The sequence below is a fragment of the Micromys minutus genome, assembly GCF_963924665.1.
Source record: "Micromys minutus genome assembly, chromosome: 30".
Lineage (NCBI taxonomy): Eukaryota > Metazoa > Chordata > Mammalia > Rodentia > Muridae > Micromys > Micromys minutus.
The window spans coordinates 9081679-9095139 of record NC_137965.1 but is presented as its reverse complement, the minus strand read 5'-3'; positions in this window follow the sequence as shown (position 1 = coordinate 9095139).

The following is a 13461-nucleotide window of genomic DNA, read 5'->3' as shown; positions in this document are numbered from 1 at the left end:
CTGGCTCATATGTCCCATATTTGGTAGTCAGAGTGGGAAGAGGTGTTCTTTGGGCATTATTGATGAATTCTCAATTGTTTGAGATTTGTTTTGGCCAAATGTAGCGGTAAAGATTAATCACTTGTTTTGCCTCACTTGTCATTTAACTTAACAAAATTCATAATTTCGGTGCTTAGATTTCTTTTTCAACTGTGAGGCTGAATTGCATTTAAAAATCACCACTTCCATCTTTGTTTCTGCCAAAAGGTAGAAGAAATAAGAATCAAATATGAGAATATAACTTTTAAAAAACTTTTCTAAAGAATGTTTCTGTAGTTAGGCAATACAAGCAGTTAACCTTTTGATTTATGTTTGTACTTTTTAAAATTCATAGTTTGTAAGTTTAAATCTATTTTCACAGTGAGACATTTAATATTTTTCACCTTTCTTTTTGACTGAATGAGATGGATATTTTAATAATAGCATATGTACAATGAAAACTATTTTTGCTTTTCTATTCTTTTTAAACAAATTTTTTAAAAAATTATTCTGGGCCAAAAAACCAGTAGTCAAGCACTAGACAGTTATCTCCAAATGAGTCAAGCTTCATTCAGCTGTTTTCTTAGCCTGTTATTTATGCAGTCAGTTTTAGATACCCAGAAGTAGATGCTTCCTAAAACTTTAAATTTACAGTTATAGAAATAGGAGCAAGCGTGAGAGTTTACATGAATTTCTGGATAGGAGAACAACTCATTCTTCATGGCAGTTAGTATTTAAATCACTGCCATCAATCAGTCCTTCATGTGTAAGCCACTTAGGGAAACAAAGGGACTGAAAACTTGAATGTATTTGTTTAGTGAAACAGTTTAAGTCCTAATACATAGAATCATAAAAAATAGTTATATTTGTGTGGTAAGTAAAGTAATAATGTCATATTCGTATTTAAGAAAATATCAAACTTAAGTTAAAACAAGCGATGAACATGATGGGGTTAGCATCATAAAAGTATTCCTCTGGTGTTACTAGCGAACATGATGTTTTTAAAATTTGTGAAATGTTTTCTCAACTTGAGCATCTTCTGAGTGGCCTCATCATCCAGTGATAGGGAAAAGCTAGGGTTTCTGTGTGGATATTTCTCCGAAACATGTAATGGAACCTCTTAGACATTAAAAAAAATGGCTTTTATATTGGCCTAGTCGGTTGTCATTTGAGCCATGTGTTGGCTTCTGTCTTTGGTCCTTAGCAGGATAAAGGACAAGCATTAGAATGGAGAGCAGTATCTAAGTTGACTTTTTTTCTCAGCCTCCTTCACCAGAGAGTTACTGTTTAGGCTTTGTCAGTTTTATTCTGTTTCTGTGAGACTTCACAAGTCTCTTAGGGGTAAAAAGTTACAGCCTATGTTAAGGTCTCCAGGTGATCCTGATTCGGAGGAAGAGGCAATTTAAGTTTTTTTTTTTTTTTTTTTTTTAATTAAAATTACATTCTTTTCCCGCTTCCCTCAAGCCCCTTCTGTATACCTCACTTGCTACTCAGTCCATGGATGTTACTTACATGTATGTGCCCTCAGGCCTGCCCATTTGGTATTGGATAACCAGCAGGGACTCTTCCCTTGAGAAGACATTCTCCCTCTCAGTACTCCTTAGTTGAGTAGTTCTTTATATAGTTGAAGCTTCCTGAACAATCTTAAAGGAAAGCCAGGGCTTGCTGGCTGGCTATTATTCAGGTGAGTATGTGGATATGTACATATTTGAAATCCTAAGGAGGCATAATTTATTAAGATTAATAGTTAAATTATATATGTTTTAATTTTCTAGCTGTGTGACAAAATACATTTGGGTACTCTGAGTTGGGATTTTCTTAAAGCAGTATTTTAAAATTTCTTAATAATGTTTATTTTCTTTAAGATAAATTATCAGTATCCTTTAGCCTAATAGTCTACTTCCTGTTAGTAACTGGAAACTTATGAATACCCAGGATTTTTAAAAATAAGTGCAGAAGAGGAGAAATACTGGATTCAGTCCTGTAAAGATACTTAGTGGGGATCCTATCAACAGGATCAGAAAGAAACACTAATGGAGGTCTCTGGTTTATCCTGCTATAGAATGTGGGTTTGGGCCTTTGAACTATTTGCATACATCAGTGTTGTTGCTGTTCTTTATCTGTCCATTCATATTTAATATGAGAACCTTAGTAATGGAAATCATGTTTTCAACATGACTCCTGTGCACATTGAAGGTATGGGGGTTTGTGTTGCTAAGAGGTTTGATTTGTAGAGATTTAACTATTAGATTGTGTAAAACAGGCTTTTGTGTTTTCCATTCCCAACTGAAAGACATGGGGCTTGTGTTTTAAATATTATGAGGAAAGGATATTCAAACATTTATTTTATTGGATAATTTTTATTTACATTTCAAATATTTTCCCCTTTCCTGGTCTCTCCTCCAGAGCCCCCCCTATTTCATCCCCCTCCCCCTGCTTCTATGAGAGAGGTCCTCTGCCCTATCCCGCCTGCTCACCCTGACATTCCCCTACACTGCAGCATCAAGCCTCTCCTCCCATTGATGTCCCACAACAAGGCCATCCTCTGCTACATGTGCAGCTGGAGCCATGGGTCCATCCATGTGTACTCTTTGGATGGTGGTTTAGTCCCTGGGAGCTCCGGTTGGTTGGTGGTGTTATTCTTCCTATGGAGTTACAAACCCCTTCACCTCCTTCAGTCCTTTCTCTAACTCTTCGATTGGGGACCCCATTCTCAGTCCAGTGATTGGCTGAAAGCATCTGCCTCTGCATTGTCATGCTCTGGCAGAGCCTCTCAGGAGACAGCTATATCAGGCTCCCGTCAGCATGCACTTCTTGGCATCTACAATATTTGGGTTTGGTGGCTGTAATGGGATGGATAAAATTTGTTTCTTTAGTGAACACGTTTAGAAGCAGATGTGATTGAGACCTGCAGAGTTGATTATTAAGTACAGTTTTATTGGATATAGGCCAAATCTTTGGACAACATTTCTGCATAGAAATAGTTTTTCTGATACTTTGCTTGTCTGGTTATCTAAATGTTGCTAAGAGAAATGTGTCCTGGTAAGGGTCACTCTGACTTCCCAGATGCAGAAAGAGAAGGGACATTTAAATAAAAAGTTACTTTAGCTAATACTGTCTTTGAGTATTGGTTCTTATTGTTAGGAAATACCAAAAGGAAATGAACTACTGAAGTGTGGCATGTTACTTTGTAACTCCTTTCCAATACTGAGACATTTTGCCAAAGGTTTATGAAATTTTGATTCATCTGAAGCTGAAAAAAATGTACATTTACTGCATATGTTTTGGTATATCTGACATCTAATCTTCAAAATCATCTTGAGATTTATTAATAGGATCTTGAACTTTGTTACCTATAGAACACTTCAAAATTTTCTAGTACTGATGTTCCATTGCATTAAGTTTAGAGCAACTTGGTCTTATCATAACTACAGAGAAGTGAATTGGGGTTACAGACATGATTCCTTACACACTGCAGAAACACGGTAAACGTTCATTGGTAGAGATCCTCTAAGCCAATGCTTCTCAACCTTCCTAATGCTGCGACCCTTTAATGCAGTTTCTCAAATGGTGGTGACCCCAACCAAAACATTATTTAATTGCCACTAAATAATTGTAATTTTGCTTTACTGTTATGAATTGTAGTATTTGATATATGGCCCCAAAAGGGTCACGACCACAGGTTGAGAATCACTGTTGTACCTTTTCAGCCTTTTGACATGTTAGAGTCAAGCTGCTATTCTTCACATTCCAAAGCAAACTGACAAGGAAAATAAAGTATTTCTTTTTCATTAATACGTAGTTTTTAGCATCTTCAAAATCATTTTACTTGCATGTTTGCCTGATTATATTAGATAATAACTAGTTCTAAAGGTGTAATAATTTGTGTATTGAAAGTAATAGAATTACATCTCAGTTGAATTCTTTATATCAAATTTATGAATCAGATTATATTTTGCCATTAAAGACAAAGTCATTGGATTTTTGTCTTTTGTTTAAATTATTTAAATTTATTCTTAGAAAAGATAATTAAATAAGTAAACTAGTTAATGTTAATTATGTCTCAGAAAAACGGATGAGACAGTTTTTAAGTGATAGTTCTGAGCCCATGATAGAAGAACAAGATGGAAGGGGAACAGAGGAGCTGGGGCTGGAATAGAAGCTTAGCTGGGAAAGCCCTGGCTGTACCCATGCTCAGGAACATGAGTTTGGGTCCCAGAACACATGTAAAGATGCCAGGCATGGTGGCACGCACTTGAAATTCCAGCGCTGGGGAGGTAGAGGCAAATGGACCTTTATAACCACTGCCAGCCAGTTTAGCCCAGTTTAGCCCACTCGGTGAAATCCTGGCCAGCAAGAGATGCTGCTTCAAAAGAGGTTTACAGTTCCTGAAGAGGACAGCTAAACAGGCTTGTCCTCTGGCCTCCACACCTACACCAACTCTTAAACAGGGGAACAAACCTGCTTTTTGTTGTCTCAGATTACTATCTTTTCGGTTGCAGGTCTTCCTTCTTCCCTTCTTTCCTATTTTTGTAAGTAATTGCTACTGATGTATATTTATTCTGTGGCTTAAATTTTCTAATGAGATGATCAAATTTTCTAGTTAATTATCTTTAAAGAGCCTTGTCTGCTGAGCAACTCAAAATTAGTGGTTTTTATCAACAATTTTATTTAAATAATGTATTCAGCATTTTTAAAAGTCTCTTTGGATTTAACAGTAAACAGACAGTAGTTTTGAAACATTTTAATTATAGCATTCAGATTTAGCCACATTATCTCATCAAAATAGACTATAGAAATGAAAATAATACCACCATATGTTCAAGGGTAAAACTACTCAGTAATTGTTAGTTGAATATCTTTCACTGATTACTGAAAATGATTAGCTTTACTTTTTTTCATAAGCAGAGAACAATACTGATTTCTCATGTAGCCAGTAGCCCTGACTTGAAATTGTTTTGAGTGGGTTAAAATCTCAGTGAACATAACTTGTAAAGATCTTAATTTTGTGTTTAGAATTGTTTAAAAGACTGTATTCATCTGGATGGATTTACATTCAGAAAGGTAACTACTCATCTTCCACTGTGATTTTTATTTTTTTTTCCCGTGAGTTACACTCATCACTGTCTTTTAAGTGTAAAAGGATGTGATATTAGTTGAAAAAATGTACAGTGCTAGACACAAAAGACCACATGTGATTGCATTTATATGAACTAATTAGAATAGTTGTGTCTAGAGAAACAAATCAGATTAGTGGTTACCAAGGGAAAGGGGATGTCTTAAGGAACATAGGGCTTCCTTTTGGATTAATAGAAGTTCGGACAAGTAGTACTTGGACTAATAAAAACTTGTTATTTATTAGGCAAGATTTAATAAATTGAATTGTCTTGTGGAAAAGACTACTTGAATCCTGCGCTCTCTAAGCATGTAAGGATCACTCATGGTTTGCTGAGGCTGAAGTTGTTACTGCTGTAATGCATGCGTACTGAACACTTACTCAACTTACAGGCTTGACTTAGGCAGCTTTTCAACTCTCAAGTTTTACAAGTAATTTATTAATTTCTGTCCTTTACCATCTAATAATAATGCCAGACCAATGGACTAATTTCAGGAGAGCAAAGGGTTAAGGTAAAAATTCACTTAAAATGTTCATTCACATAATTCTCCAAATACTTCACAAGGTGTTCTTCAGCATATTTATGTATATATGATTATAAGCAATCCCTCAAGGAATTCTATTTCTCACGATTCTGAGAGGAGTTGCTTTCAAATCATTTGAAACTATTGATTGCACAGAGTGCTAAGAAACCAATTTTGCACAATTTCAGACTCAAAAATTAAAAGGTAAATTGCTTTACAAATAGCTGTGCTTGTCGTATAATTGGGAGCGTTCATGCCAGTTGAAGGGTATGTTTTCCAAACCGAATGGCAATAAGTGTAATTAAATGCGATTAATGGAGTGAGAATGATGCTGTGAAGTAGATCATGGGATAAACAGACAAGAAGAGACTTGTACTACAATAGCTGTGCAACCAGAGCACAGCAAATCTCTATGTAACTCATGTTCTGACCGTTCACAAGCTGTCACTTAAGTGCTTTCCGATTAACGGTACTTGTATACCATTTAGGAAGTAGGTCCTTTAACTTGTACTCTGTTGTCCTGTTCCATCTTGCTCTCTACCTTTCTGATGCATTTGCATTTGTTTCTCCAAAAGTTTGAACCTTTTCATTTCCTGTGATAAGTGTTCTCTTTCAACTTACCTTGTTTATTGCTGAGCATGTAATTCTGATTATGCCACTCTTTTGGGTTTATTATTACTATTACTATTATTATTATTATTATATATTTTCCAGCTTTAATCACACTGCAGTACGATTTGGCTGTTTATCTGTGGCTAGTTTGTGGCCACCTCAATATAGATTTCCTATAAGTGCCTGTGTGTGGGTGAGAGCTTTAAACAAGGTATTTATTGATGCTTATTGATCTAATTAGTGAACAATGGAACATTCTAGTGCCTTTTATTTAGTTTTTGCTATACTGTGCTTCCACAACTCTTTGGTGTTTAAGCAACAGTTTAGCAAATGCATGCTAAATTGGCTAGATTGGTTTTGTTTGGCCTGACTTAGCTGCTGCCTGGTCGGCTCACAGGTCCACAGTCAGCTGATTGATGAACTGAGGATTAGTTGATGTAAGATCTTCTTACATTTCAGGCAGTTGGCAGGCCACTGGCCACAATAATGGGATGATTGGGCCACATGTCTCATCATCCATGAGGGCAGCTCAGGCTTGTTTACACAGCAGTAGCAAAACCAGCAAGAGAGTCCAGTTGTCAAGTCCTTTTCATGCCACCACTTGCTACATTTTTTAAACTTGTATTTTCCAAAGCAGCCCCATGGTCAATGAAATAGACAACCTCTTAATTGGAAGAGCAGCATATTAATCATGTTACAAATGAATAATATAGGGGAGGAGTCATTCTAATTAAACCTTAAAATCAATAAATTTCACCATTGTCAAACACGTTGATATTATAATTAAAATCCTAAGTAGTAAAACCTGGAACAAATTGAAACCTTAGAATTGTTTTCCCTTTCTCCAGAACTAAGAAGATTAGAGGGGCAAGGAAGAAAGGAGTAAGGGGGAAAATTCAGGAAAGAACAGCTAACACTAATGGTTATGTGAGGGGACATGTTGAAAGCTAATAAAGTGGAAGCTTCTTAAAATATATGTAAGAAATAGAAATGGAACCACCAGAACTGGAGAAAGCTTCCTTCTGCACTAGATGGAAACTGAGTATACAGAGACCCACAACTGGATAATTTACTTATAAAGACATTGGAATACTCAATCTTAGCAGAAGAGGCAGAAAGGTTTTAAATCCAGTAAAGGTGGAAGACACCAAAGAAATGGTGTGTTTCAGACACAATGGGATTGGTGCACGTATGAATGCAGACTAGCAGCATGCACAGGTCCAAGCCACAGAGGGGTCGGTACCGATGCTGAGACGTGGATACCAGCCCCCCCATCCCTAACCCAGAAGCCATCTTCAATTGACAGCAGCTCACAAACGAGATTGTAGTTTTCTCCAATGAAGTCTCACTGAATATGGAAACCACTCTGAAGGGAGGCCTCATGCCCATTGGTAGATGGCCAACAAAGCAAACTCAATTTTATTTTTGGAGATACTTTGCTTCATGATGCTGTGGGCTTTTTTTAACCATGTCATTCACTTACCTGATTTTGAATTTTAGTGGTGTGTGTGTGTGTGTGTGTGTGTGTGTGTGTGTGTGTGTGTTCTTAAGGGATAACTTTACAAAGTAATTTATTCAAATCAGTGTTGTTGACTCTCCCTGTCATCTAACTGGGAGTGCGCGTGACAATTAAGAGATATTCACACTCCATATTTACAAGTATGATTCAGCAAATGTAGTCGAATGGAACTGTAGGAGAGCCTGAAGTAAACACACACAAAGTAGAGAAGCTGCAGTACAGCATCTGTATTTGCTCAGTAGAGGGGAGTCCAAAGTCCCAGAGGAAGTGAGGAAGGTAAGTAGTTGTATTAATTCGCACACTAACTGATCTGCTGTGACTTTTTCTTTAATGGTTTTTTAAAGTCCATGGTGTGCATATCCTAAGGTTAGGGCCCTTGGTGGGAATCCTAGACTCCAAAAGCCAGAGAACCTGCTCTGATATCCAAGGGTAGGAGAAAGGTATCCCAGCTCCTAAAGCTTCCCTTTGCCTTGCTGGATCTGAGCCTCTAGCTGATCTGATGGTGCAAATCCGAATTGATGGTAGCTTCCAGTGCCTGTCTCTTCTGGCAATACTGTGGTAGGTAGGTCCTAGACAGCCCACACATCGTAATCAAGCGAGTTTCCATCTGGTTTCCTTTTCAGTAGATAAGCAAGCTCTTGACCTACGGAAGCACTGAGAATAAATATGTTTTTCTAGCTAACTTTGTAACCCTTAGTACAATTAAACTGACACCCAAATCGTTTTTATAGGTCTGATCCTCATCAGTATTGACACTCATGAATGCTTTTAAACCACACTTTACGACAATAGCAAAGTCATATATTTCTACCTATAGCGCAACAACCATTCTAAATGCATCTAAAAACATACTAATCTCTTCCCCAGAAGATATAAAGCACTTGAGCAGTGTTTTCTGCTCCCCATAGCCTATAACTTAGCTATCATGATGTAAATTTAACAGCATTTACTCAGGTAAACTCAGCACCCATGATGAATCAGAGAAAAAAAAAAAATCACAAATGTATCTAATGAAATAGGAAATAAGGCAGTCATAGTAATTGCTTATGTAACTTGTCACATTACAATTGTCTTTTTCATTGCCCATTCTTGATTACCTCTGCTGGCATCAAATGTCTTACCTGGTTATTCTTTAGCTGCCAATGACCCAACCTTTATTTTTTAAGGCCCCCAGATACTACTTTCTAGATTGGACTGCTGTGATTGATTTCTCAACCATATTAAGTATAAGAATGGTTGCAGGAAGCATTGTAGTATTCCAGACATTTCCTTTCTGACATGTGTACCAGTTCATGCTCCCTGGGTGCTCTGAGGCCTCACTAATATTGCTACTCCCCCCACTCAAGAGGCTTGAGGAATCCAGAGTGGTCAGGTAGCCCTCTTACCATCTACTTAAATGGAGTCATGTGTCTCTTGACACTGCACTTCCTTTAACGGAACCATTGCTCCTTCAGACATTATGGCCTTCCAAACAGCAGAGCACAGTGCTTGGCACTAGGAAGTGAGAATTTGCCTGCCTGTGGGGTGCCATTGTTAGTGGTGAGCGATGCAGATCTTGTTTCCATTCCTTAGCTCCTGAGAACTACTGCAGTGAGCTTCATGGGACAGAGTCAAAGGGGGAAATGTGTCCATTGTGTCTTAAGAAAGCTGTACACATGAAAACATCTGGAAATTCTGGTTTCAAAGAATGGAGTGCAATTTTGGCTTAGGCTCAAACTTTTGTTTTGACTGCGACATTATAAATCAGACACAAAGTACTGTACATACAAGTACACACTATATTCATGAAGAAACTATGCTATAATTGGGTTACCAGGTTATGTATATGACTGTTCTGGTTATAGACTCTTTGATGGAGAAAGCAAGAGTTATCCATTATGTGAGCAGAAGAAGCAAGGAACATGAGAAACTACTTTGTCTCACATGAAATTCTAGAACAGGAAGAAAGTTGCAGAGACAGAAAGTCAGCAGAATGGCTTTTGGGGTCCAGGAGTGAATGGATGTGCATTGCCTGCAGACAGCCTCTAGATTTGCTGGCTTTTTGCCCTATTTTCTGTTCTCTGACCTGTGCTGTGCCAATCTGACCTCCGCCTTCATCTCATGTTAGATTCGCCCTGTGTGTATACCTGTGTCCAGACTCACCTCTTTCTAAGGACACCATTTCTACAGGATTAGGAGAGCCCAACCTACTGAAGTGTACTTGAATCTTAACAACTATGTTACCTGTGACTTTATTCCTAAATAAGGATAGATTTTGATTGGAAGTTACCACATCTCAACCTGTAAAAAGTGATAGGACCTGGTGAGTAAGAATTAGTAAATAGCACAGACATGCTGGAACTACACTGGCTTGTCAGTGGGAAGAAAACAAAGTCCACAAAACTAACTGGTCCTGTCACCTTAGTGAAATTTCTAGGATCCCAGTAGTCTGGACAGTTCCATATTCCCCATCCAAGGTGAAGTTTCATCATATTCTTCCTAAAACCAAGGAAGATACACAACACATGCTGAGTGCCTTTAGAGTTTGACGGTATCATGCACTGTAGTAGGGTTGTGGGTCCCTCGGGTGCAGCCACTTGAGAAGACAGAACATGAGTTTGACTGTGCTTGTCCCATGCCACAGGGATGTTGGACTGTAAGAAGTGCTGAGACACCTCTCGGAGTGGGAAAACAGTCTGAGGTTCAGGAGCTGGTTTGGGGGTTCTGCAGACCTGTGATGAGGCTGGGGTCGTGGGGTTCTCAGTGGTTCTGTAGGCAAAGGCCTTCTCCGTGGCTCCCTATGGTGGATCACGACGAAAAGAGACAGTCATAGTTCTGAATCATTTATTGCTGTGGTGGAAAATGAATGCATAAAACTAGATCCTACTTCTCAGGGTGGGCCTGAGATTAAACTCCTTTTGTAGGGAGGAATGTCTGGGAAGGAAAGCTTATTGGCTATGCCCTCTAGGCCTCTAGGTACCTCATTAAAATGGAGATCTGTCTTGAGCCTATGCGATCACAGGTCATGTTTCTTTTCCTATTGTCTTGGTCTGAGATGTTAGGGGTGCCTCATCTACATGTGGAGGGGCTCTTGGTGTGGCCCTTAAGTGACTGATGGCCACGAATCTATGGGGGGGGGGGCTGTGGCTAGTGACAGGGGCCTGGTGCCTGGGAGCAGGCAAAGCTACCATCCCTTAAACTAGGCAGCTTGCCCTGGGGATCACATTTCTTTACTTTCTGAGACTGTAATTACAGGTTAGACCCCTGTAACTATTTACTTAGTGATCTCAGAATTTATGATATGTTTAGTATATATGGGATCTACCTGATAACCATCTCTCATTGATGCTATTCTATTTTCTATTTTTCTCATTTAACACACCACAGGACATAAAAACAAATAATTTTGTTTAAAGGAACCAAATGGGCTTTGTTACTCTTCCTCCTGTTTACCTTGGGTCCTGATCTCTGTGTTCACCTTGTGGTCAATTTGCTCCTTCTTTACTGTTTTCTTTTATGTGGGAACAGTTAATTAATGTTAAATGTTTCTTCTCTTATCATGTTGGTATTTTAACATTTAAAATTTTCTCTAACTGCTCTTTCAGCAACATCCATAAATCTTTCATGCATATATTCTATTATAATTCTATTCAAATATTTATTTTATGCTTGCTTTTATACAATTTTAGAAGTATTTTTATTAAATTTCTAACTTTGGAGTTGTGGTGGATTGGTTATGCTTGGTCCATGGGAAGTCCATTAGGAGGTGTGGCCTTGTTGGAGGAAGTGTGTCACTGTGTCAGTAGGCTTTGAAGGATCCAACAGCTCAAGCTGCACCCAGTGCTGAAGCCTCAGTCTTTTCCTGGATACAAGTGGATCAAGATGTAGAACACCCAGCTCCTTCTAAAGTACCATATCTGCCTGGATGCTTCTGTGTTTCTCTCCATGATAATGGACTGAACCTCTGAACCTGAGCCAACCCCAACTAAATATTTTCTTTGCCTTGGTCATGGTGTCTCTTCTCAGCAGTGTAGACCATAGCAAAGGTAGGTGTTTTCATCAGTAGTAGTTATTATTGGTTTCTAATCCTATTTTGCAAAGAGAATATCATCTGTATGGTTGCAGACTTTTGTGATTTTTCATGATGGTTTGTCTGTTGGCCAATGTTAGTGAAAAACCAATGGTCACTTGGACAGAATGTGTATTTTATACCACAGACTATAATATTTATTTAGTAAATGCCATTCAAACATTATAAAACCTTCTTGATTCCTTTGCATTCACTATCAGTGACTGAGAGGAGAACGCTTATTTCCTAACTATGATTGTGAAGGTTTGTGAGTGCGGTTCAATGGCAGAGGGCTTGCATAGCATGGACAAGGCCCTGGGTTTAGTCTCCAACACACACACACACACACACACACACACACACACACACACACACATGTTACTTGGCAGGGGGAAGCAGGAGAATCAGAAGTTCAAAGTTATCCCTGACTACGTAGCAATCTGTGAGAACCAATATTTTGATAAGCAATTAGTGAATATTCAGTATAAGTGGTGCCTTATTTTGAAAGGATGCAGTATACAACAATTGGTTTCATGTTAACATTATGAACCTCAGTTGAGTTTTATTTTTCACCTCTACTTTAGTTGCCAGTTCCTAATTTGATTTCCAGCAGCATGTACTACACTCAAACAGGAACACTTAGGTTAGTGTTGTTTGTATATCGCAAAGATTATCTACCCCTCAAATGTCCTTATCATTGTTTCCTTCTGCATTAATAATTCAAAATAAAAGGAAAATTATTATGACTTCACAGTCCTCAAGCACTTTAAATAATGTATGAATCTATGTCAGCAATGGAGCCACAGTGACAATTGTTCCTGTGCTTGTCCCAGAAAAGTGGGTGCTTGATCAGCATCACTGTCTTCACATTGACTTTGACTTCATTTTGTTGGTCCTCTGTCAGGTATTTCTGGAAAGCCAGTGAGTGGCTTGAGAAGGGGGGATATGTTGTCAAGCTTAGAGCGGGTGCTTATAGTAGGTTGATTATGAGAAACCAGAAGAGCTGGAAGATGACCCAGTCTCAGTCCTGCGATATTAACGTCACCCGGTGGCTCAAAGAAGCAGTCTCACTGCATTACTGCATTGACAGTGCCCCTTCCTGCCATTTTCCTCAGCTCCAACTTCTGTTCTAACAAGTAATTTCTGGTAGTTTTCTGCTTGGGAGCCTTCCTGGGACCCTGTCGTCTAGAACAACTCCACCCTTCACTCTCAGAGGGAGGGGCACCTCTACAAGGACAGAAGGCAGAGGTGCCTCTGAAACACACTGTCATCTTCCACCCCGTAAATCCATCTTCACTCTCCTGTCCTGTTTTCTCCTTTAAGTAGTTACCCCTCCTCAATTTCAAGTGTAATTCGTTGCCAGTGCTTTGTATATACTCTCTCTCTATGTGTGTCTTTGTCTCTGTCTCTCTGTATCTCTGCATGTCTCTCTCTTTTTCTCTCATCTTCAGGAGAAAATCGGCTTTATGAAGCAGCATTCCTTGTTCTGTGCATTCAGATCCCATCTCTGCATTAACTTACCCCAGCATGTAAATCAACACACCTTTCATCACACCAATGGGAACGCCATTGTCCTCATTTGATCCCATCTCTTGCTTTTCATGTCAAGTCTGGAAAGAGTAGT